A 24,570-nucleotide genomic window follows, 5' to 3' on the forward strand; every position below is an offset into this window, starting at 1 on the left:
CCTGAACTAGGTCATAGTTCCAATATCAAACTTCCAAGGACTTATTACGGGTGTGACATCTTGAGTGAAATAAGTGGGTGATTTATTTATCTATTTTGTGACCAATAGAACACTCATTGCTGTGCCAGGTAAAGTAATAAATATCATGTTTCAGGACCCACGGTAAAGCTGATCCACTGTAGATGTTAGGGAGAAGGTGATTATAGCTAAGAGGTTGTAGAAGCTGGTAGGCTGCCATTCCCTGTAGTATAAGTTATTGGCCTTTGAAAGAGCGATATTCTAGACTAGATGGACTGATGGTCTCATCTGGTACTGTAGGGCAAATTTTACTTCTCTGTATCCTAAGGTAAATATATCCTTTTCTTTCCAAAAGTAAATGAAATTTTCAAGACGGATTTTAATTGGTCTACTCATTGGACTGATGGCTGGAAGACTGGACCGAAATTCAGCTCAACTTCATTTGGAGCTAAAAGAGGTCAATTTACATAGAACTTCTAAACTTTTGGTTCCTGTTTAATGCATCTGAAAGTGGCTACATCTACACTAGCACACTACATCGAAGTAGCCTATTTCGAAGTAAGGACATCGAAATAGGCTTCTTCAACATGTATCATCTACACGTCCTCCAGGGCTGGTGCCATCGACGTTCCACATTGAAGTAGCAATGGGGAACATTGAGAGGAGCCACCCCAGAAGGAAATGTGGAGTCTCCACACATACAAGCACTCCCCATCAAAATAAGGGGCCAGCAAAGCCCCAAGCTGCTCCCTTAAAGGGCCACTCCCAGACACACTTGCCCTGCACAGCACGAGATCCACAGAGCCGACAACCAGTTGCAGACCCTGTGCACGCAGCATGGACCCCCAGCTGCAGCAGCAGCAGCCAGAAGCCCTGGGCTAAGGGCTGCTACACGCGGTGACTGCAGAGCCCCGCAGGGGCTGGACAGAGCATCTCTCAACCCTTCAGCTGATGGCCACCATGGAGGACCCTGCTATTTTGAAGTAGCGGGACACGGATCGTCTACACACGTCCTACTTCAACATTGAACGTTGAAGTAGGGCCCTGTTCCAATCTTCGGATGGGAATAGTGATTTCGAGTCTCACCGCCTAACGTCGATTTCAACGTCGAAATAGCACACGGCACATGTAGACGCAAGGTGTGCTATTTCAACGTTGTGCCGGCTACTTCGAAGTAGCTGGCTAGTGTAGACACACCCAGTATGTATTTTCTCTTCTACAACCAGTTTAAAAAAACCCAGAGACCTAAGAGTATAAGAATGGCCATACTGGATCTGACCAAAGGTCCATCTAACCCAATATCCTATCTTTGGACAGTGGTCAGTGCCACATGGCCCTGAAGGAGTGAACAGAAAATGTAATCAATGAATGATCTCTCTCCCGTCATCCATTTCCAGCCTCTAACAAACAGACACCATTCCCACACATCCTGGCTAATAGCCATTGATGAGGTGGTAATTAAAACTGTTCTTCTCTGAACTGTATTTATGTAATTGCATACTAATGTTTTATCCAAGTATTTTAAAGCCGATAAAGGAGAAGAGTGCAAATGTTAGAACAACAAATGCAATGGTAAATGGTAACCAAGAGGGAGCCGTGCTAGTCTATATACTATCAAAACAAAAAAGCAGTCAAGTAGCACTTTAAAGACTAAGACAATAAAGTATTAGGTGAGCTTTCGTGGGACAGACCCACTTCGTCAGACCATAGCCATACCAGAACAAACTCAATATTTAAGGCATAGAGAACCAAAAACAATAATCAAAGTTGACAAATCAGAAAAAAATTATCAAGGTGAGCAAAACAGAGAACAGAGGGGTGCGGGGGGGGCGGGGGAAGGTCAAGAACTGGATTAAGCCAAGTATGCAAAAGAGCCCTGGGTCACTATAGGGGCTCATTTGCATACTTGGCTTAATCTAATTCTTGACTCTTGCCCCCTGCCCCTCTGTGCTCTGATTTGCTCACCTTGATCATTTTTTTTTTTGATTTGTCCACCTTGATTACTGTTTTTGGTTCTCTGTGCCTTAAATATTGAGTCTGTTCTGGTATGGCTATGGTCTGAAGAAGTGGGTCTGTCCCACAAAAGCTCACCTAATACATTATTGTCTTAGTCTTTAAAGTGCTACTTGACTGCTTTTTTGTTTTTACAATGGTAAATGGTATCAGAGGAGTAGCTGAGTTAGTCTGTATCTTTAAATACAACAAGTCCTGTGTCACCTTATAGACTAGCAGCTATTTTGGAGCATAAGCTTTCATGGGCAAAGACCTGCTTCATCAGATGCATGAGATGGTAGATGGACTACTGCTGTGTCCAAAGAAAAATACGCTTCAGAGACTTTGTATGCAGGCTTTGAATGCATTTAAATATTAGGTAAGTTTTAAGTAAAGCAAATTCTACAGTCTTAAATTCCTTTCTCCTGCATGATCTTGATCTGAGCAGAGAGAAAACTGAGATAGATTTGTATGTAAATAACTTGATATCCAGATGAGAAATAGACACAGACGGGAAAAACACCCACAAATGCTCAAGTCAGTTTGGAATCCCCTCCTCAAATGAGCAATAGGAGAGCAAATCCCTGCACCTGTGCAAAGCCTCACTGACTTCAGTGGATTCTTGATGCCTGCAGTTGACACCTAATCCCAATATGTATCAAATTATAAAAGGGACTGTCAGGATTTTTTAACATCTCTGGACATAATCGTCCCCATGGGCCAGGGATAACATGCCTTTGGCTGTGTAAAATCAGTGCAGACACATGAAATCCTAAAGTGTCACAGGCTGCCATTTAGCAGCATTATCAACAGTCACCAAAGGTCACTTTTTGTCAGTTAGCTCCCCCGGCAACCTGAACTCATGAATTATTAATGATCATGAATTTGAATACTGGCCTCGATTGGGCAGAAGTCTGGTTTGCCAGAACCTTCCATGCCCAGGAGGACCTGTTTGAGAGCTTCACCTTTATGGAAATCAGGTTATGAATATGGATATAGAATTATGAATTATTTATGAATTCAGTGAATATAAGCAGAGCTTGCCTGCCATTCGGCGGCCCTTGGGACCACGGACTAATCTGTGGAACCCTGTATAGGGAGGTGCTGGCTGCTTTCTGCGGCGTCCACCAGCCCTTAGGCTAGCTCTGTGGAGCGAAGCTCCTGCTGAATCGCTAAACTGAAATCACCACAGCGCTGCCACAGCATTGTGGCGCCAACGGACCCAAGCAGCGCCATCGCTCCCTAGCAGCACCACTAGGGAGCAGCAAGCAGCCTCAGAGGGGAAGTGACTGGGTGGCGAACTGGCCTGCCACAAGGCAGGCACTGCGTACCCAGTCACTGAACCCTGAGGTCACCATCACACCTGCGGCGCCGCCATTTTGACACCTCACCAACTGCGACTAACCACCAGATGTGACGTTTGCTACTGGACTTTCTTCACTGGACTTGACTCACTGACCTCGGACACATAATTTACCCAACCAATTAACTACCAGCTTGGGACTCCGGGACCCTTCGTAAGGAAGCAGGGATAGCTCCCCAGCTGTGCACCCTCCCTGACGGGGGAGGGGCAGGACCTGGGGGCCTGACCTCAAGGCCAGGCCTAACCACCCAGGCTGGGATTTCTTTTCCAATCAGCACATTTAAACATTTAATTAATAGGTATAGTTATAATTGTTAGTATTTAAACTTGTAGTTATTATAATTCTTAGATGCTTAATTCCTTTTACCCTCTTACCTATATTTCCCATCTATATAAATATTGCGGGTGTAGGCTAAGCCTCCCTGCCTCCCAATACTGCTTACCCTAAGTGGCTCGGAGAAGAGCTACATGCCTCCCAGGTCCACATCTAGTTGGACCCATGGAAGGAGTAACAGGAAGCCCCCCAAGGAGGGACAGCTTCGACTGACTCCAGGGTCCAACTTCTGCTGGGGCAGAATTAGCACCCTGCCCCCAGTAAAGGGGTGAGGTTGGCAACCTCACCCCACCCTTAAAGGGAAGTGGAGGGATATCAATACCTTTGTCCATATATATTTACATATGTGAATATTTACATATTCACATACCTAACCAAGTTTTTACTTTGTGGTACAATAAATTCTAGGCATTATTCAATAACGCATTTGACAACAATGTTTTGTTTAAGTTTCTAAGTAAAAATTAGTCTTTTAAGCATTGATAGTTTATTACTTATAATAGTGTCATTTAATAAAATCATTGTTACTTTGTTTTACCCACCCTTCCTCGTCCTGGTCTTGTTATCTCGGCCAGCCACTTCCCTCTGGGAGGCTTAAGCGGGGTCTGAGGTGCACTGGGATGACGCTCTCCTGCCTGTGGGTTGGAGCAGGGATCAGTTTAGGGTCCTGGGATCTGTGAAACAGGAAGTTTAAGGCCTCTTTGTGACGGGCTCATTTAAATATCTTATTTATTCTGACCAAAAGAGCCCGCATCAGGGACCTGGTTTTAAGTGATGCTAGGCTGTACACTTTCAGCACATCTGAAAAAAAAATGGTCCGTTCTACTGAAGGTGACAAAACATGATCTGGCTGACTTAATTAGAAAAAAAACCACCCCTCAAATCTTTTTTATTATTTCTGATGTTGCAAAGTGTATTGAGACCAGTGTTTAATTGTGCCATGGCTTGTCAGGGCTGAGCCCTGGCAGTTTGAGACTTGGCATGTCAGATCCCCAACACCTGTGGGCTTGCTGCATCAGTTGTGTATGGATAAAAGTTTCTTGAGCCTTGGCACCTCTTTCATCACAAATTAAGCATGGATTGAGGCAAACAATGTTAGAGAGACATTAAGATGCCAGGCACTATAAAGCTAGCAACCATAAGTAGTAAAAATGCCTTCAGAACTGTTAACTTCTGACAGCAAAGGAAAACAAAACAAGTGGGTGGGGAAGACAGACAATGTCTCACAAGTTGGAGATTCCAGTAGCAAATAAAGTAACTTGGGAGGCTGGTCAGGTCTTATCTCAGTTGCTATGTGACAAGAGGGAAAATAGTTGTCATATATTAATTCTTCCAACATATAAAAAAAAATCCATTGTAACTGTTAGGTACATGCAAGAAAAGAAACTTTAAAACCCAATAGATGGATTAATCCTTTCATACTACAGCTTAACCACTACTGGTAGCAAGGCCTCTCTGTTCCCGTCCTCATCTACTCCTCTTCAAATCACCTCAGAGAATGAGCCCATGCAAACAGAGGAGTCAAGCAGCATTCCTGAAAGTCAACACATGCCACCTTTGTTTTACTGGAAGGGGGGAGTGAATTCCAGAGTCAAGGGCCATCCAGGGAAAAGATCTGCTCTCAAGCTTATTAAAGCAGTTGATTGAGTGCTTGGAGCATAGCAACATGGTTTAGAACAGGGGTCAGCATGGGTGCCAAGAATGGCAAGCAAGATGATTTTCACTGGGACACAAGATGGGGTGGGGGATGGACGAGGTTGGGGGGTGGGCTCAGCCCCACCCTTTTTCCTCCATGCAGCTGGGAACTTGCTCAAAGCCATGCCACCTGTGAATTAACAAAAGACCAGCTAATGCTACCAATCACCACCTAAATGGTAAAGTTCTGCATCTTTATTTATTTTATTAATGAAGCTGTTGTAAGTAGGACTTTTGGACTACGTTTACATGATGAGTAGTTTTCAAAATAATGTATGCGATTTCCACTATGCAAATTGCGTAAATTATTTTGAAATTCTTTATTCCAAACTTCATGCTGTCCAAATGGCACTGGAGTTCAGAATAAGCAGCTATTCCAAAAGTTCCATTACCTATCATATGATGAGGGATACCGAAACTGGAATACCATGCTCAAAATGACAGCCCTATTTCGAATGCAGGGAAAAAACCCAATATTGGTATTTTGGTATACATTGGTATGTAGACATTACCTTAGTGACTTTGAAAAGTATCACTGGCACTCATACATAGATAGAGGTCAAAAGGTCAAATTTCAGCACTCTTGCTTGGAAAGTTTGCTGCCCCCCCCAATTTCGAAGAAGATGGGACTATTAATCAGACAGCTCTTAGGGCTTAGCTCTTCTGTTGAGCAATTGATTGGCTTTGGACAAATCATTATACTTCCTCGTGCCTTGTTTTTCTCAGATTTTCACTCTGCTTTGGAAAGAGAAACCGCCAAACTCTCTTTCATATTCAAATGCAACACATTAACACGTGGTTTGAACCAGGATGCAAATTTTCTGGGACACTATATTGCTCTTTTGCATACTTGGTTTAATCTAATCCCTGACTCCCTCCACCTCCCCGCCCCTCTGCTCTCTGATTTGCTCACCTTGATCATTTTTTTTTTCTGATTTGTCAACCTTAATTACTGGTTTTGGTTCTCTATGCCTTAAACATTGAGTCTGCTCTGGTATGGCTGTGGTCTGAAGAAGTGGGTCTGTCCCACGAAAGATCACCTGATAAATTAGTTTGTTAGTCTTTAAAGTGCTACTTTACTGCTTTTTTGTTTTCATAGGAATACCGCCAAACACTTTAATAGCTTTGAGAAGTACAGGTAAACAATGTACTGCAAATAGCAGTTATTGCAAGTCTCAACACAGCTGATCTGAGTTATTTTAAGGTATGTGCTATAAAAGAAGATATTTATAATGCACCTCAGATCTAGAGCATGCCAGCTGAAATTTGCAGTTATTTCTCACTGTTTTTTCCTCCCACAGCAAGAAACATCAAAAATTGTTCTCTTGTATGTGTTATAAGCACCATGATCCTTTCCACCAGTTGTATGCAGTTATTTTTTTCCCTTTGTGCATCAGGCAGAATCTTTAACAAAAAAAAATGACTTGGCGCAGGCATGAGAAACAAATCATGTTTTAATTTGCAGAGTGATAGCCTAATGAAATACATTGAATTCTATTTCCTCTCCAACCAAATAAAGTTGAAATTCATTCATAATTATTTAAGATAGTAAATAAACTCTTTACTCTGACATGCTGTAGCCATTGGGCTTTTTACACAGAGAGTGCATTAAAATTGTTATACTAGGCTACTGGAATGCCTTTTGGGATGCCTGTGAGAAATTTGCAGGCTGTATCTGCAAGTGATTGAAGGCTGTTAGAATTAAAGGGAAAAGTCAATGAGGAAAATGGGGAAGTATGAAGAGAAAAGTGTTATTAAATATACTCTGTAATTACATCATAGCTTTCATCCAAATGGCCTTAAAACAATTCAGTCATCACAGCATCTTGGTACTATTGATAAAGGATATAAAAGGATAATTTAATTGGCTGCTCTAGTGCAACTGTCTCTGTGGTGAAACACAGCACACAGTAGCACTACACAGCAGCCTAGAATAGAAAAATCAAGACTACACAAACCAAAAAACTCAGGATTTCTGACTTTCAGTTTAATAGCAGAACCATTTTCTAATATCTTACTAAACCACCTTGTTCTGTGATCTTGTATCAGGCCCTGTATATACTTGTATGAAAATGGACACATTAGTCTTCTCAGATACATGAAAGGCACATTCTCAGGCTGTGACCTAAGCAGGATAAAGCTGGGTCAGTACTTTGATGAAAATCTTCTATTTAAAAAAGCCAGAAAGTAGTGGCACTATGCAAACCTAAGGCCATTACCAGTGCAAATAAAATGATTTGGATGCACAGTGTGGGCTGCAGCACAGTGTATTTAAATATTTTGAGATCTGTATATGCAGGTGTGTTGTATTCCTCCTTTAAAAATAAGAAAAGTGGGGGTACATGTCTGTATTAAAGTGATTTCATTCACACATTCACACAGTTGTGATTCTGTGGTAAAGATTTATCACTAAATCTTTCCTGGCCCAAGGCAACAACAATTTGTGCGCTGACAATTCACACTTCTTTACTCAAACTGATAAGAACAGTCCCAATTCCCACAGCATTTGCCACAAGATTGCCCTGATGTTTTTAAACAAACATAAAATCTCTTTAGAATACATTATACAATGTTCTAAACATTTCAGCTCCTTTGCAGACAATGATCTCAAGTGATTTCCCCCAAAGTAATGCATTAGTTGCCACGTGAATCATACAGAAAACACCATTTTTTCTTTTTCCTGTTTAAAAAGCACGTATATAAGGCCACGTCTACACTACAGCCATCTATTGGCAGAAGTTTTTGTCAGAAGATATCTTCTAGTAAAACAGCTGTCGACAGATTGAGGCCAGACACCAAAGTGCATGGCTCGTTTAATCCTCTCTGTCGACAGAGAGCAGCCACGCTGCCCAGCCACTGTCTCAACAGAGCAGCCCCAACAACCCTGTCAGGCAGGGTCATATGGCTGGAAATCGCTTCCAGGAGCCACAGCAAGACGTGCCCATAAAGGGTTCCCCCACCCCAGGCGCCCATTCCCTGCCCATGCTGAGGTGCACCTACCTCCAAAAGGGACAGCACAGCTGCTAGAGCAGGACTTCAATGCTTGCTGAGATAGACACTTTCCAGATACCCATGGTGCCACAGCAGCCTTTGGGCTTGCACTGCTCCCACCCAGAGGTGCTTCAGCATCTGCTGAACCTCATCGCAGCTGTACTCCTCTTCTTCAGGGTAGGCAAAACTGGCACCACTTTCTAGGAACACATCATGGCTGCTGCATGGGCCCACCTGGCTCATCCCACCCCACCCCAACCCTGGCTGCTCAGGCAGATCCAGAGGCACAGCACCAGTTCTGACTGGTCATGGGGGAGTGGGACATCCAGCAGTGGCTCGAGAACTTTCTTATGTGGAAGAACACCTTCCCGGAGCTCTGTGCCTGGATTGCCCCTGGCTTCCAGAGATAGGACACTTGTCTGCAGCCCACCATTCCTGTGGAGAAGCAGGTTGCCATTGCTCTCTGAAAGCTCACCACCTCTGACAGCTACAGCTCACTCAGGAACCAGTTTGGCATTGAGAAGTCCACCGCTGGGGCCCTCCTCATGGAGGGTAAGACACGCTCAGGCTGCAGGCCCTGCACGGAGGGTGGGGATGTCCTGCCAAAGGGGAACCCTCAGGAGGTGGGGCTGGGTGTGAGAAGGATGGGCTGGGAGGAAGCCCCATCCCCAGGGAAATGTGCCATCCTGCCTTCGCACAGCCCTGCTGCCGGGAAAGTGGCCTCATGGGGGGCGTGTCTTGGAGAGCTCAGGGGGCAGAGGATGGGAGAGCGATGGGGATTCCCCCGGGGCCCAGGGGCTCTGTCCCTCAGTCCCTGACATGTGTTTAGTACCTTCCCTTCACAGATCATGACAGCCATCAACATGCACCTGCTGCAGATGGTTGTCATTTGGCAGACGTGGATGCAGTTGTGGTGGGGTTCACCACCCTGGGGTTCCCCAACTGCTTTGGGGCTACTGACAGGACTCACATCCCCACTCATGCCCCAGACCACAGCATGGCCAAGTTCATCAACTGCAAGGGATATTTCTCTATTGTGCTGCAGGCCCTGGTTGATCACCATGGACATTTCATTGACGTTTATGTTGGGTGGTTGGGCCGTGCACATGATGTGCAGGTGTTCTGCAACTCCGGCTTGTGCCGGAGGATGGAGGCAGGCACCTTCATCCCCTATTGGGAGCTGGTGGTCAGGGATGTGCATGTGCCACTGTGCAGGGTGGGGAACACAGCCTGCCCCCTCATACCCTGGCTTATGAAGTCCTACACCAGGCAGCTGGACCCAAGCCAGGAAAAGTTTAATGCCTGACTCAGCTGAGCACAGCTGCAGGCCAAGTACACCTATGGCCACCTAAAGGCACCCTTTAGGTGCCTCCTCACCGGGCTGGACTTGTGGGAGCACAACTTCCCCAAAGTTGTGGCAGTGTGTTGTGCCCTTCACAACATTGTAGAGGGGAAGGGGAAAGCCTTCCTCCCATGGTTGGGGCAGATGCCAGCTGATGCTACAAGCAGCCAGGCACAGCTCTGCTCCACCAAGCACATAGGGACAGGCTGTGGATTTGCAAGGTCCTGAGGTGGCGCTTCTCCAGTGGACCCCCCAATGACCCTCCCCAGGGCTCCCCCAGCAGGGGCCTCTGGCCCACAGCCCTGCCCCGTCCCCACCACAACCCCTCCCATTGCCCATTCACCCCTCCCCAATAAAGAGGGATGCGGGGGTGGTGGTCAATCAACTTCTCTAGTTAAAGAAAGATAAATGTGTGGGAAATGAAAACAGTAATAAAAATCCATTTAGAAACCGCTAGCCCAATGAACAACATACAAATACACTAACAACAACAACACTAATACAGTGGGGCACAGACTATCCAATAAGTTCTTAGACTGCATTGGAGACAATTTTTTATTCCAAAAAGTTGAAAAAGCCACCAGGGGAGAAACTGTTCTGGATTTGATTTTAACAAATAGGGAGGACTTGGTTGAGAATTTGAATGTGGGAGGCTGCTTGGGTGAAAGTGATCATGAAGTCATAGAATTCACAATTCTAAGGACTGGTAGGAGGGAAAATAGCAAAATAGAGCTGATGGATTTCAGGAAGGCAGATTTTGGTAAACTCAAGCTGCGTCTACACGTGCACGCTACTTCGAAGTAGCGGCAGTAACTTCGAAATAGCGCCCGTCACGTCTACACGTGTTGGGCGCTATTTCGAAGTTGAAATCGACGTTAGGCGGCGAGACGTCGAAGTCGCTAACCCCATGAGGGGATGGGAATAGCGCCCTACTTCGACGTTCAACATCGAAGTAGGGACGTGTAGACGATCCGCGTCCCGCAACATCGAAATAGCGGGGTCCTCCATGGCGGCCATCAGCTGGGGGGTTGAGAGATACTCTCTCTCCAGCCCTTGCGGGGCTCTGTGGTCACCGTGGGCAGCAGCCCTTAGCCCAGGGCTTCTGGCTGCTGCTGCTGCAGCTGGGGGTCCGTGCTGCATATACAGGGTCTGCAACTAGTTGTTGGCTCTGTGTATCTTGCACTGTTTAATGAAAGTGTGTCTGGGAGGGGCCCTTTAAGGGAGCGACTTGCTGTTGAGTCCGCCCCGTGACCCTGTCTGCAGCTGTGCCTGGCTCCCTTATTTCGATGTGTGCTACTTTGGCGTGTAGACGTTCCCTCGCTGTGCCTATTTCGATGTTGGGCTGAGCAACGTCGAAGTTGAACATCGACGTTGCCAGCCCTGGAGGACGTGTAGACGTTATCCATCGAAATTGACTATTTCGATGTCGCAACATCGAAATAAGCTATTTCGAAGTTGGGTGCACGTGTAGACGTAGCCTCAGAGAGCTGGTAGGTAAGATCCCATGGGAGGAAAAACTGAGGGGAAAAACAACTGAGGAGAGTTGGCAGTTTTTCAAAGAGACATTATTAAGGGCCCAAAAACAAGCTATTCCCCTATGTAGAAAAGATAGTAAATATGGGCAAAGACCGCCTTGGCTTAACAAGGAGATCCTGCATGATCTCAAACTAAAAAAGGAATCCTATAAAAAATGGAAACTAGGACAAATTACAAAGAATGAACATAGGCAAATAACACAGGAATGCAGGAGTAAAATTAGAAAGGCTAAGGCACAAAATGAGCTCCAACTAGCTACAGGCATAAAGGGTAACAAGAAGGCCTTTTACAAATATATTAGAAACAAGAGGAAGACCAAGGACAGGGTAGGGCTATTGCTCAGTGAGGAGGGAGAAACAGTAACGGGGAACTTGGGAATGGCAGAGATGCTTAATGACTTCTTTGTTTCGGTCTTCACAGAGAAGTCTGAAGGAATGCCTGACATAGTGAATGCTGGTGGAAAAGGGGTAGAGTTAGTTTTTGAAATAAAAAAAGAACAAGTTAAAAACCATTTGGAAAAATTAGATGTCTGCAAGTCACCAGGGCCTGATGAAATGCATCCTAGAATCCTCAAGGAGCTGATAGACGAGGTAGCTGAGCCGTTAGCTCTCATTTTTGGAAAGTCATGGGAGACAGGAGAGATTCCAGAAGACTGGAAGAGGGCAAATATAGTGCCCATCTACAAAAAGGGGAATAAGAACAACCCAGGAAATTACAGGCCAGTCAGCTTAACTTCTGTGCCAGGAAAGGTAATGGAGCAGGTAGTTAAGGAAGTCATCTGCAAGCACTTGGAAGGTAGTAAAGTGATAGGAAACAGCCAGCATGGTTTTGTAAAAAACAAATCATGTCAAACCAACCTGATAGCTTTTTTTGACACGATAATGAGACTCGTAGACAAGGGAGAAGCAGTGGATGTGGTATACCTAGACTTTAGTAAAGCATTTGATACGGTCTCGCATAATATTCTTATCGACAAACTAGGCAAGTCAAACTTAAATGGGGCTGCAATAAAGTGGGTGCATAACTGGCTTGCATAACTGGTACCCAGCGAGTAGTTGTTAATGGTGCTCAACCCTGCTGGAAAAGCATAACAAGTGGGGTTCCGCAGGGGTCTGTTTTGGGACCAGTTCTGTTCAATATCTTTATTAATGATTTGGATATTGGCATAGAAAGTATGCTTATTAAGTTTGCAGATGATACCAAGCTGGGAGGGGTTGCAACTACCTTGGAAGATAGGGTCACAATTCAGAATGATCTAGATAAATTGGAGAAATGGTCTGAAGTAAACAGGATGAAGTTTAATAAAGATAAATGTAAGGTGCTGCACTTAGGAAGGAATAATCTGTTTCACACATACAGAATGGGAAAAGACTGTCTAGGAAGGAGTACAGCAGAAAGGGATCTAGGGGTTCTAGTAGATCACAAGTTAAATATGAGTCAACAGTATGATGCTGTTGCAAAAAAAGCAAACATGATTCTGGGATGCATTAGCAGGTGTGTTGTGAACAAGACACGAGAAATCATTCTACCGCTCTACTCTGCGCTGGTTAGGCCTCAGCTGGAATATTGTGTCCAGTTCTGGGCACCCCAATTCAAGAAAGATGTGGAGAAATTAGAGAAGGTCCAGAGAAGAGCAACTAGAATGATAAAAGGTCTGGAAAACATGACTTATGAAGAAAGGCTGAAAGAATTGGGCTTGTTTAGCTTGGAAAAAAGAAGATTGAGGGGGGACATGATAGCGGTTTTCAGATATCTTAAAGGGTGTCACAAGGAGGAGGGAGAAAACTTGTTCTTCTTGGCCTCTGAGGAGAGAACAAGAGGCAATGGACTTAAGCTGCAGCAAGGGAAGTTTAGGTTGGACATTAGGAAAAAGTTCCTAACTGTCAGGGTGGTCAAGTACTGGAATAAGTTGCCAAGGGAGGTTGTGGAATCTCCCTCGCTGGAGATATTTAAGAACAGATTAGATAGATGTCTATCAGGGATGGTGTAGATAGTGGTCAGTCCTGCCGTCGGGGCAGGGGACTGGACTCGATGGCCTCTCGAGGCCCCTTCCGGTCCTAGTGTTCTATGAGTCTATGAAAGGGGAGGCTTGGAATTGGGGGCAGGGTATCAGAACTTGGACGGGGGGCTTGAGATGGTGCTTGGGATGGCGTCAAGCCATGGAAGGGGTGAGGGGCCTCAGGATACCTTCTGCCATGGTTCTGAGGTCCCCATTGGGGCTGGGTTGGGTCCAGGATCACAGTGAAGCATGGAGGTAGTGGGGCTGCGGTGGGGTCTGGGTCAGCGGGGGAGCAGGTAGGGCCTGGGGGGCAGAAGGGCAGAAATGGGAGGGTGGGCATGGCCCTGCTCCATTGCCAAAAATCAAGGAAGCCTTGAGGGATGGCCAGTGAGGGGCAGGGCAGTAGGGACAGGTGGGGGGAGCAGTGGCAGTAGGGGAAGCGGGGGTGTCAGCTGTGGGTGGCAGGGCCAACAGGTCCTGCCAGATGCCAGTGGTGGTGTCAAAGCAGAACATCAGTTGGTCCCAGGCCCATGATTCCCACTCCCAGTCCTGCGACCACCACACCCAGTCATCCTACAGCTGCTGCTCGAGGAGGCTGGTTAGCCTTCAGTGGGAGGCAATGTGGGCTCTCAGCAGATTGTCGTTGGCCTGGTGATGGCCCTTCTGGCTGTGGGTCTGCCTCTTGGTGGAGGGGGTGGCTCACCCTGGCAGGGAGGTGGGGTTGGCTTGGCCCTCGCTCAGTGCAAGTCCAGCTGTAAGGAAGACGAGGAAGGGAGATGGTGAGTCATTAATACAACACAGCCCCTAGGGACCTGCCTGCCCACCATGAGCACCAACCAACACCTCTGGGCCATGGGATGGGAATGTCCTGTGAGCACAGGTATGTGTGACCTGCACAGCCTTCAGTACCAAGCTGACTGCTGCAGGCCCACCCCCCCCGACTCAACGGGTTAGCAGCCAAGCGGGAGTGTCCAACCACAGAGGGGTCCCCGCATGGGTGGCAGGTGAGCCGGGCGCAGCCTGGCCCTCCCTGGCCCTCTACCCCCTGCACATGTGCAGCTCGCAGCACTGTCCGCAAGAGTGGGTGCTGGCTCCCACCTGTGGGCCTGCCCATGTGCCAGGAGCTTCACTACTCAGCATGCCAGCACCCACCTGGCTAGCCTCTTCCAGCCCTGGCAGGGGCTGGCAACCACTCACCCCTCCCCCCAGGGCCTGGAGCTCGTCTGGCCTCCCATGAGCCTGGGAGCAGGTTGGCACCCATGTTTCCACATGCCAGGACCACAGCTCGAAGTTCTGCCTGAGCCAGCCTGGTGATACTCACAGCACAGCCCATCTGTGCCCATCTCCTGCAGTCTGGGGTGTGTGACGCACAGGGTACTTACCAGAGGGATCCCTGAACTGCTCTGGAGACACCCGGGAGGTGGCCTGGCTGGAGGAGCCCAAGTCCAGGGCAATGATGAAGGTGCTGTTGCTGGCCTCAGACCCTGTGTCCCCTCCAGCTCCAGTGGGGGTTGGGTCCGTGGGTGCTGCTCCTCCTCTTTGGCCATTGGCTATTGGCAGGGGGGACTCTTCCACTGTGTCGATGGGGACAACTGGAGGGGTGGTATCCACCTTCAGAAGCAGCACAGCTCCTCATAGGAGGGGGAGGTCAAGGGTCCTGCCCTGGCCTCCCGCCTGGTGGAGTTATTTAACTTTCACCCACACGTGTTCCATGTTGAGGGCGGGGTGGCCCTGTGCCACCTGGGCAGTGGCCAGCTGGGCATATGTGAGGGCATTCCTCTGCTTCATCGAGGGGTCAAGAAGGGTCTCAGCCCACACACCCAGCCCACACACCCAGCAAGTCCTGGACTTCCTCAGCCCACACACCCAGCAAGTCCTGGACCTCAGGCTTGGTCCAGGAGGGGACACACTGCTTGGTGCACCAGGGTGACTCTTGAGACCCCTCCAGCTGTTCCATGGTGGGCCCAGGGCCTCTCATGGTGCCTGTGCCTCTGCCAGGCTGCTGGCTGGTATAGCTGTGAGCATGTTGGAGGGAGCTGCATGACATACTGCTCCTCCAATGCTCAGCTTCCAGATGCAGGGTTCCAGGGTTCCCCGTGGCTGTACAAATGGCCAGAGGCAGGGACCATAGAGCTCTGTTTGCTATAGGCAGTGGATCCCCTGGGCATCTGGGCAGCACCTTGGAAGCCTTTTCTGTTGACAGAAGGTCCTCTGGAACGTCCAGACTGGCTTTCTGTTGACAGAAGTGTCCTGCCTCATAGGGCAGTGGCAGAACTCTGTCAACAAAAGTCCTGCATTCTGTCGATTTACTGTTGACAGAACACCTTGACAACAGGAACACTTCATGGTTTTGTCAACAAAATGCCAGTTTTGTCAACAAAACTTTCCAGTTGTAGATGTAGCCTTAGATGCCCTTATGCTGGTGTAGGTGAGTTCTCTAAGCAAGGGTAACATGAACCAAGCTACAGCCACTCTGAAGGAGAGGGGTTTGTCGGGACCATACAACATTTAGTGGCAAGATTGTGTTGACCCCACCCTGTTGCTAAAAGTCAGCATGTGCTTGTTGGCACTTTTGTAGACCAAATACTTTGTTGATGTTGCTTCATCAGCAGTGGAGCGCTCCTGTCGACAAAACTGCGTTCACACTTCACTTGCTACTACAAAGCTTTGTGATTCATGGGACGGGGAGGTAGGTTAAGCACACATGAATAACAAAAGTTTTTTGAATCAAGTGCCAGTGTAAGTGTTTTTGATCAAGTGCCTGGGATATTGGTCAGTATTGCTACAGCATTCTGGTGTGTGGATTTTTCATTCTCCGTCTATGCTATTAATGTAGATTGGTATAACTGTTGATCAGGGATGTAATTCCATACAGTAGTAGCTGCTATAATGGTATCTTTTTGCTGTTGTTGTGTTATGTTCACTAGGGTGACCATGGCAAGTTACATTCATAGCCATTAAAACTAACCAACTTTACACAGAAAGGAAATGAACAACCCTGCAAATGTCCAGACACTTTAAATAGCTCAATTAGATTAAATGAGGCCACTATTTTAAATTCAGATACAAAAAAAATTCCAACTCACCAGAGCTATCTTTATCAGATTCTCCTGAGATTTCTAAAGCGGAGGAAGGATATGAATAATAGACGAGTGTAAAACAGGCCAAAGAGGTGTTCTACTGATGACTTTATTTCCCTGTGAGATATTGATTGCTTTATTGGCTGTAGTCCAATGACTACAGATGGAACATGCAGCTGCTACTAAGGAAAGTAACTGGACCTTCTGAAATGAAATAAAACCCAATAAATTAAAAGAAATAAAAAGATGATGTCACAACTGGAAAGCTGAACACCATACTGGTACAGAGACGATGTCTCATAGAACATAATCCTGAATCCTGACAGGTCATGTCCAAATAGCAAGCCGAACAGAGAAGATGACGAGTGTGGGTACAACCTCTAAATGGGTACAAGATATGACCTAAAATTCTATACAGATCAAGTATTGGAGGGGTAGCCGTGTTAGTCTGGATCTGTAACAGCAACGAAGAGTCCTGTGGCACCTCACAGACTAACAGAAAAGTTTTGAGCATGAGCTTTCGTGAGCACAGACTCACTTCATCAGATGCTGGTCCAGCATCTGATGAAGTGGGTCTGTGCTCACAAAAGATCATGCTCAAAACTTTTCTGTTAGTCTATGAGGTGCCACAGGACCCTTCGTTGCTATACAGATCAAGTCATCCTCCTTGTCATCCAGGGAAAAGTTTAATTGCTATTACAGATGAAACTACTTCTTATCATTCTGGAATTTCAGACTCTGTTTGAGCAGCCCAAAAAAAAAACCAAGATTGACCCCATTTTCAAATACACGACTAAACTGCATGTGTGAAACACTCACAAACAATCGAGTGCGCCATGAGACAGAGATTTAAAAAGCCAAGACAGGAAAAAGAGAAAATACACAAAAAAGGAGTTTTGAAACATTCACAAGATGTTTTCCAAACACTTTTGCATTTAATTGAAAAAGTCACTCAATACCTATGAACAACTCTGATCTAAATGGTGCCTTTAAGTGAATACTTGTGAATATGATTACACAATGGTAAGAGGTATTTTAATGTTAGTTGAAAGTAAAATGATCAAGCTCTGTGTTGACTCAGCACTACTCTCTCACATGGGGCAACTTATGATGCTTTAGCACCCTTGGTTTTACATCCTCTGATTTGCTTCACTTCACAGTTTGGAATAAATGTCCATCATCTCGTAGACTGGGAATGAAAAAGCCTCATGCATTATTCCACCCACGTCCTGAGTGTTTTCCAACTAGCACAGAAGACATATATTTTTTAACTGTCAGCTCCCTCTGCTGTGCAAACAGCTCAAAGATAGAGCTTTCATTCTTCATTTTTAAAATGGTTTAGGAGTGAAATGAATGCAGAAGGTTATTGGCCTGACAGGCTTGGAGACAAAGTCCACAGGATAGCATAAGGAAATGCCCAAATGTCTCCTACTACATTCCTCTTCATATGGTTCACCTGTGCATATCAACCAGTACTAGAAAGTATGTCTCAGGGCTACCATAGTACCAAAGCCCTGAAGACGATATGAAACCAGGCATAATGATTTGCCTGTGTGACTGGGGAGATCCCTTGTCCCTCCAATAAAGAATGGCTGCTTACACTGCTGAAGTGAAAAATGCCACAGTCACAAGACCATTAATGTAATTTTCAATAGCTCTTGGAACACTGTGGAAGTATCAGAAGTATCAAAGAACACTAAGGCTGTGCTGACTGACCCAAGTAATTATAGGCCTGTCAGGATGACATTGATCCCAGGAAAGATAAAGGAGCAACTGACACAGGATACAATTCATAAAGAATAAAGGGAGGGTAGTCATTCATGCCAGTCAACGTGGACATCTGGAAAACAGATCCTGTTAAATTAACTTAATATCTTTTTAGATAAGATAGCAATGCGATAGCTAAATGTAATAATGTAGATGTAGTACACTTCTGTAAGGCATGTGATTCAGTACGGTGTGACGTTTGATTAAACACTTGGAATGATGTAAAATTAACATGGCATGTGTTAAATGGATTAAAAACTCGCTAATTGCTAGGAATCAAAATGTAAGTGTTAATGGGGAATCATCATTTAATAGGTCTGTTTCCAGTGGGGTCCTGCAGGGATTGGTTTTTCACCCTGTGCTATTTAACATTTTCATCACTTCACTGGAAGAAAACATAAAACCTGATAAAGTTGTCAGATAACACAAAAATTGAGCTTGCTAAATCATGAAGCTGACTAAATCATGAAGCCGACGAGTCACCAAGTCAGAGTGATCTGCATCACTTGGTAAGCTGAGTGCAAACAAATAATATATGGCTAAATGGGGCTGTAAACCTCTGGGAACACAGAATGTAGGCAATACTGACAGGATTGGTGACACTATCCTGGGAAGCAATGACTATGAAAAAGAATCCTGGTGGACAGTCAACTGAATGTGAGCTCCCAGGGCAAAGCTGTGGTCTCAAAGGGCTAATGTGATCTTTGGATACATAAACAAGGGATTCTCAGCTACAAGTAGAGATACTATATTACTGTTGTACTGTGCACTGATGCAACTGTTGCTGGAGTAGTATGTCTGTTTCTGGTGTTCATAATTCAAGAGAGGTTGATAAGTAGGAGAGCTTTCAGAGAAGAGCCCCAAGGATGATTAGGATTAGCAAACATGCCTTCCAGTGATAGATGGAAAAAGATCCATTTATTTAGGTTAACAAAGAGAAAGTAAACAGGGGACTTGATTACAATCCATATGTACCACCACAAAGAACACATATGGTATAAATGTTTATTAAGTCAAACAAGATAGATAGGACACTGAAAGCAGAGCACATGGCCGCAGGATTGTATATCTCAGCACAGAGAAATTGTGACTTTCTGCACTCAGCGCAGCACCTTGGAGCTGGTGTTTCCTGTGAGTTGTGCACTTGGGTGGCCACCCAGGAGAGATTCAAATCCACCTGATTGGCAGAGCACCCACAGAACATGGATGCCAGAGTACCAGATGTGCGGCCAGTAAGGCCCATGTCATCAACTGTGCAATCCCACCGTGCAGCTCCCCACCACACATTCAGCAAAATCCTTTCTGCATACGTAACCTGCATACATCGCCTGCATACATAATCTTTCTGTTTACATAACCTTTCTGCATACATATCTTTCCTGCATGAAGAACTGAATAAGGTTGAGATTTTCCAACCCTTCTGCACAGCTGTGAAGTCTGCACAATGAGATGGAGAAAAACTCACACTGTTCACAACAGCTGATACTTAGAGTGCCAAAAGGGACCTTCACCTGCAACATACTCTTTAACCTGAGAAACAAAAGAAATATCTGTAGCATGGTGTGTAGCAACACTTAATAGTGATGTATCTTTTAGTGGAAACATTGTATTACCATGTATCTTTGCATTATCCCTGTATTACCTTATATCTTTTTAATAGACCACAGAGGTTTGTATTTCTCTTCAGATTTGTTGTTTTATACTACTTTGTAGCTTTGTATTACCCTTTATATTGGTTATTTTATATTCATAGACACTTTGTGCCAGATTCCATATTGTATTTAAAACTCCATTTTAACTTTGTATTAGCCTGTAAACCTTGTGCTGTCTGTGTGAGAGTGGGCGTGTGTGAGAGCCACCTGGAAGTGTGAATGTAGATGCTTAAAGGGTTACCCTCTGGACCCAGCTTCTCTGGACAACAAAGTCTTGGCTGAAGAACGATGGATGACAACAAAGGCTGAAGAATGATGAGAACTGGACTTTACAGCAGTAACCCACCCGGAGAGGAAGATTAAATCCCATTTGTAGGTGATGAGTCACACAGAAATCTTGGACAGTGGGAAAGGATCAAACCCATCTGCCATTGACTCATTATGCCTGGGGCAGTGGGACAGAACCAGGACTATGGACTAAAGCTGTAGAAGATGTGAGTACCCCTGTCGGGTTGGATTCCTCTTCTCATCTTGTCGACATCGGAGCATTGATCTGGATCAACAGAACCTGGCTCCACACTCACCTCTAATCCATCTGGCCAATGGGCTAGAGTGAGCAGCCTTTGATAACTATAAGCAACCACAAGATGGGGGGGTGCGCCTCTGAGTAAACTATGTATATTATATGCATAAATATAACGGCATTGTATTTTCAATAAACACAGCGTTCTTGCCTTGTCCCTCTAAAAAGATCCAGTGTGATTCTTATAAGTGTCACAGGTGTTGTGGCATGCTCACAGCCACCAGGATCACATTCAGATTGTGGCCAGTGGAAAGGTCACCACAGTGGCCATGGCTTGCTCAAGAGGAAATACAATAATGTATGGTGCCATAGGGTCAAGCTAGTCATCCTCCTGGAGTCATTTCCACTGACCTGCACATACCCAGCCAAGCCCACTGAGTGTTGCTGACCGTAGATCCATCAGCAACACACCACTTCGGATGAGTGCAGGGGCAGTCTGACCCCGCTCCCATAGTGGCACAGCACAAGAGCAACACAAGCTTCCTAGCTCCTACTACTCTCAGGCTGTGCTGCTCCTGAGGAGGGGGGACTTCCCCACCCACACTGGAAGTAGCAGAGCTCCGTGGCCTGGGCCGGGGTGGGAGGGGAATGCACAGGGAAGGTGTGAGAAGGGCAGGGCCTGGGCAGAGCAGGAGCAGGAGGGAAAGGGTCAGAGGCACAGGATGAGTTGGGAGGGGGCGAGGCAGCGGCACCTAACTAGTGCTCCCCCCCTCCCCCTCCCCGGAATCACTGACCTAGTTGCCTCTGCACATAGCAGGAAATGGGAGGCAGCTAACGAAAAGATGTTATAGTAGCCACATTCCATGGGGGGACAACAAAGACAGTGCAGGGCAGTCACAAAGCCACAGCAGGCGAACAATAAGTTGGTCCAAGAGATGCACAGAGGTGATGTCACTCCTTGCACATCTTTTCCATATGGAGGGAAGTCTATGCTCCAAACTAGTTCCCAGATGTGGGAAAATACAGTCAAAGCAGCCATTACCCAGGGGTTCTCTGGAGCATTCTCAGGAAGGTGCTCTAGGTCAGTGTTCTGCAACCAGTGTGCTGCACCACATTGGTGTGCCATGAAGTGTCACTTAGGCTGTGTCCAGACTAGCCCCAGACTTCGAAGGGGCAAGGTAATTAGAGTGTTAGGAGATTACTAATGCAGTGCTGCGGTGCACATGCAGCACTTCATTAGTCAAAATCTCCCCCGCAGCAACTTCAAGGTGTGAAACACCAAAGTGCCAACTTGCGTGTAGCCGCGGGTCAGCCACGGGTACTTCAAAGTGCCCACACTCCTTCCAAGTCCCTTTACTCCTCAAAATTTAGTTACCCTGTCATGAAGCTAATTGTTTGCACCAAAAAAGCAAATACTATTGGGGAAACATTGATATTACTGGCATGCAGAGAAACTGTAAGACATATGATAGGATCTGACACAGCAAAGGAGGTTAGCGAAGCATCACTTTCAGCCAATATTGTAAAAAGACACATTTATGAAATGTCTGAAGATTTATTAAGCATGCTTGTTGGAAAATTAAAAATTGCTGAAATTCTCTACAAATTGATGAATTAATGAACCTCAGAAACAAAGCCCAGCTAACAAATAGTGTGCGTTTTGTTGATGAAGGCTGCATAAAAGAATATGTTTTTATTTTTTTACAAAACTACATGAAAGAACAACTGGGGATGAAATTTTTTGGAATTGAATGGAAAAACTGAGAAAATATTTGCACTGATGGTGCCACTGCAATGACCAGAAACATCAAAGGTTTTATTTCAGACATTCAGAACCAAAACTGAAGCACTTATGGCCAAGGGTTTGCCAGATGAATTCACATCAGTTTTGAGTGAGTGCAAGAAAATTAACATGATCCAATCAAAAGCTCCCAATTCTCATCTGTTTGACGTTCTTTGTGAAGAGATGGGAACCAAACATTGTTCTCTATTTTTTCACACAGATGTATGCTGGCTTTTCTGAGAAAAAGTTTTATGCAGATTATTCAAACTCAGAAACAAAGTTTAGCAATTCCTAAGGTATGAAAATTAATCAAATTTTATAAAATTGTTCCAAGATATAAAACATGGAGGTATACCTATCTCATAGAGCTGGAAGGGACCTTCAGAGGTCATCAAGTCCAGTCCCCTGCACTCACAACAGGACCTATAACCATCCCTGACAGATTTTTTTTCAATCTATTTGCTCCAGATCCCTAAATTGTCCCCTCAAGGACTGAGCACACAACCCTGGGTTTAGCAGGCTCAAACCACCTGAGCTATCCCTCTCCCCATGAACTATCTCTCCCAAATCCCTAAAATAATCTCTGGCTGGCCAAATTCACTTACATGGCTGATGTTTTTGAACATGTCAATGAGGTAAATCGCAAAGTGCAAAGTCCTAATGAAAACATTCTAACATGCACAGACAAGCTGAATGGTTTTCACGCAACCCTAAAATTATGGCATAACGAAGTTAAGTGCAGCTCACTGGAGATGTTCAAGCAGACAAGTGAGGTTGAAACATACAACAAAATTGGACTGTTAAATTTGTCTGAGTAATATTTAATCATATTTCACGATAAATTTGTCTATTATTTTAAATTGACTGGTACTGGCTGTTACGATTGGATTCGCAACCACTTTGCAGCAGCACCTGAAGCTCCAGTGAACCAACTTTCTCTTAAGATGAGAGAGGAGTTGGCCAATCTCAAGACTGACTGAATATTACAGTTGAAGTTCAGTGAAGTACCATTGGTTGTTTTTTGGATTCAAGTGAAAAAATGAGTATCCAACAATTTCCACTCAGGATATTTCAGTCATGCTGCCATTTTCAACAACACAGCTTTGCGATCTCATCTTTTCAAAATTAACTTCAATTAAAACCAAGAAATGGTGATATTTGCTGGGTCTGGATCAAGACCTTTGCATGTCTCTTGCTAATGTACAGCCAAATATGCACCATCTGTGCTCATGAAAACAGGTGCAAGTATCTCACTAGCTTGGTTAGCATACATAATATGTAATATATTTTCTAACTTCTGTATTTTTATTAAATATAAATAAAAATATGTAAGCATATATGCTCATTTGTATTTATTAGGTAAGTGTGAGTCACGAAATTGTTTGAAAGTTAAGTTTATGGCATAAACTGAGGTTAACAGTAATCTTCAATAGAAAGTTGAAAAATTATCCTGGGGATACTTAACATCAATCTGTGTGTGTGCTGTGAAATTATAATGATTGCGGAAGTGTGCCACAAGGTGATAAAGGTTGCGGGATAAGATTCTCTTAAGGTCTATTGTTTCCCCTAATGGCCCTTACCTTGAACAGGCAATTTGTACCAAAGTGTCTAGATTGGAAGCACTTTGTCTAGTGGGTGTCACCCAGGTATAACCACATTTGAAATACAGATACATAGTCAATATTCATCACCTGAGACAAAAAAAATGACACATGCACACAAACTGGATAATAATACGTAGCAAACCATAATTTTACATGCCACCTTGCAAGACATAACTTGTACCAGCAGCCACATAGTTATATTATAATCATATCAGGGCCATACAACTATGAAGAATATGGGGTGTAGTGCCACACCCAGATGGACTTATGCACAGACCAGGGATGGCGTACGGTACAGGGGTGGAAGTATCAACTGCTACATTCCACCTCTCTTCACACAGGATGCACAGCTACATACCAGTTTATGGCCCTTATCAGTGGGGTGGCTGACACAGCCAAATGGATCCATTTTTTTCCTCTAGTAGGGATCCCACTGCTCTGTCAGTGTCCCCAGATGCCCACACATGTGTGGGGTCAGAGCTTGGAAGGCGGAAGTATGGCAGCTAGTGAAAATGGCACCATTGCCCTACAGAGGGGTGGCTACCATCCATCATCCCCTGGAGCGCATGAAGAGATGAGGATGTTCCCTCCACCTGCCAGAGGAGGAATGACTGCCACACAGTTGAATGCCTCCTCCAATGCCTTTCTCTTCTTGGGATGAGAGGTAATGGGGGCCCATAATGCACAGTGCAGCTGAGTGCCTAGCACCAAATTTCCAAATAAGAAGAAAAAATAGGTTTGTGTCCCTCTTCTTTCTTTATGACAGGTAGAGGTCACTCACATTTTTCATTTGTTAGTGGATGGAAATGGGGGCAAATGGATTCCTACTTGGTGATCAACTGATTTTCAAAGACTGGCCTGGTGTTTCAAGGCATTAGTAACATGGATTAG

At 45.3% G+C, this 24,570-nt stretch overlaps 1 long non-coding RNA gene across 1 annotated transcript in view; it reads right to left on the reverse strand.

Annotated features, from left to right (window-relative positions):
- Window positions 1–24,570, reverse strand: part of LOC142008743 (uncharacterized) — a 35,601-nt gene that overhangs the window by 1,436 nt on the left and 9,595 nt on the right. The window contains exon 3 of the long non-coding RNA XR_012644220.1: window positions 4,250–4,342. This is a non-coding gene — a long non-coding RNA (uncharacterized LOC142008743). The remainder of the gene's footprint in view (window positions 1–4,249; window positions 4,343–24,570) is intronic.

This window comes from Carettochelys insculpta, chromosome 2, assembly GCF_033958435.1.
Source record: "Carettochelys insculpta isolate YL-2023 chromosome 2, ASM3395843v1, whole genome shotgun sequence".
NCBI classification, from domain to species: Eukaryota; Metazoa; Chordata; order Testudines; family Carettochelyidae; genus Carettochelys; species Carettochelys insculpta.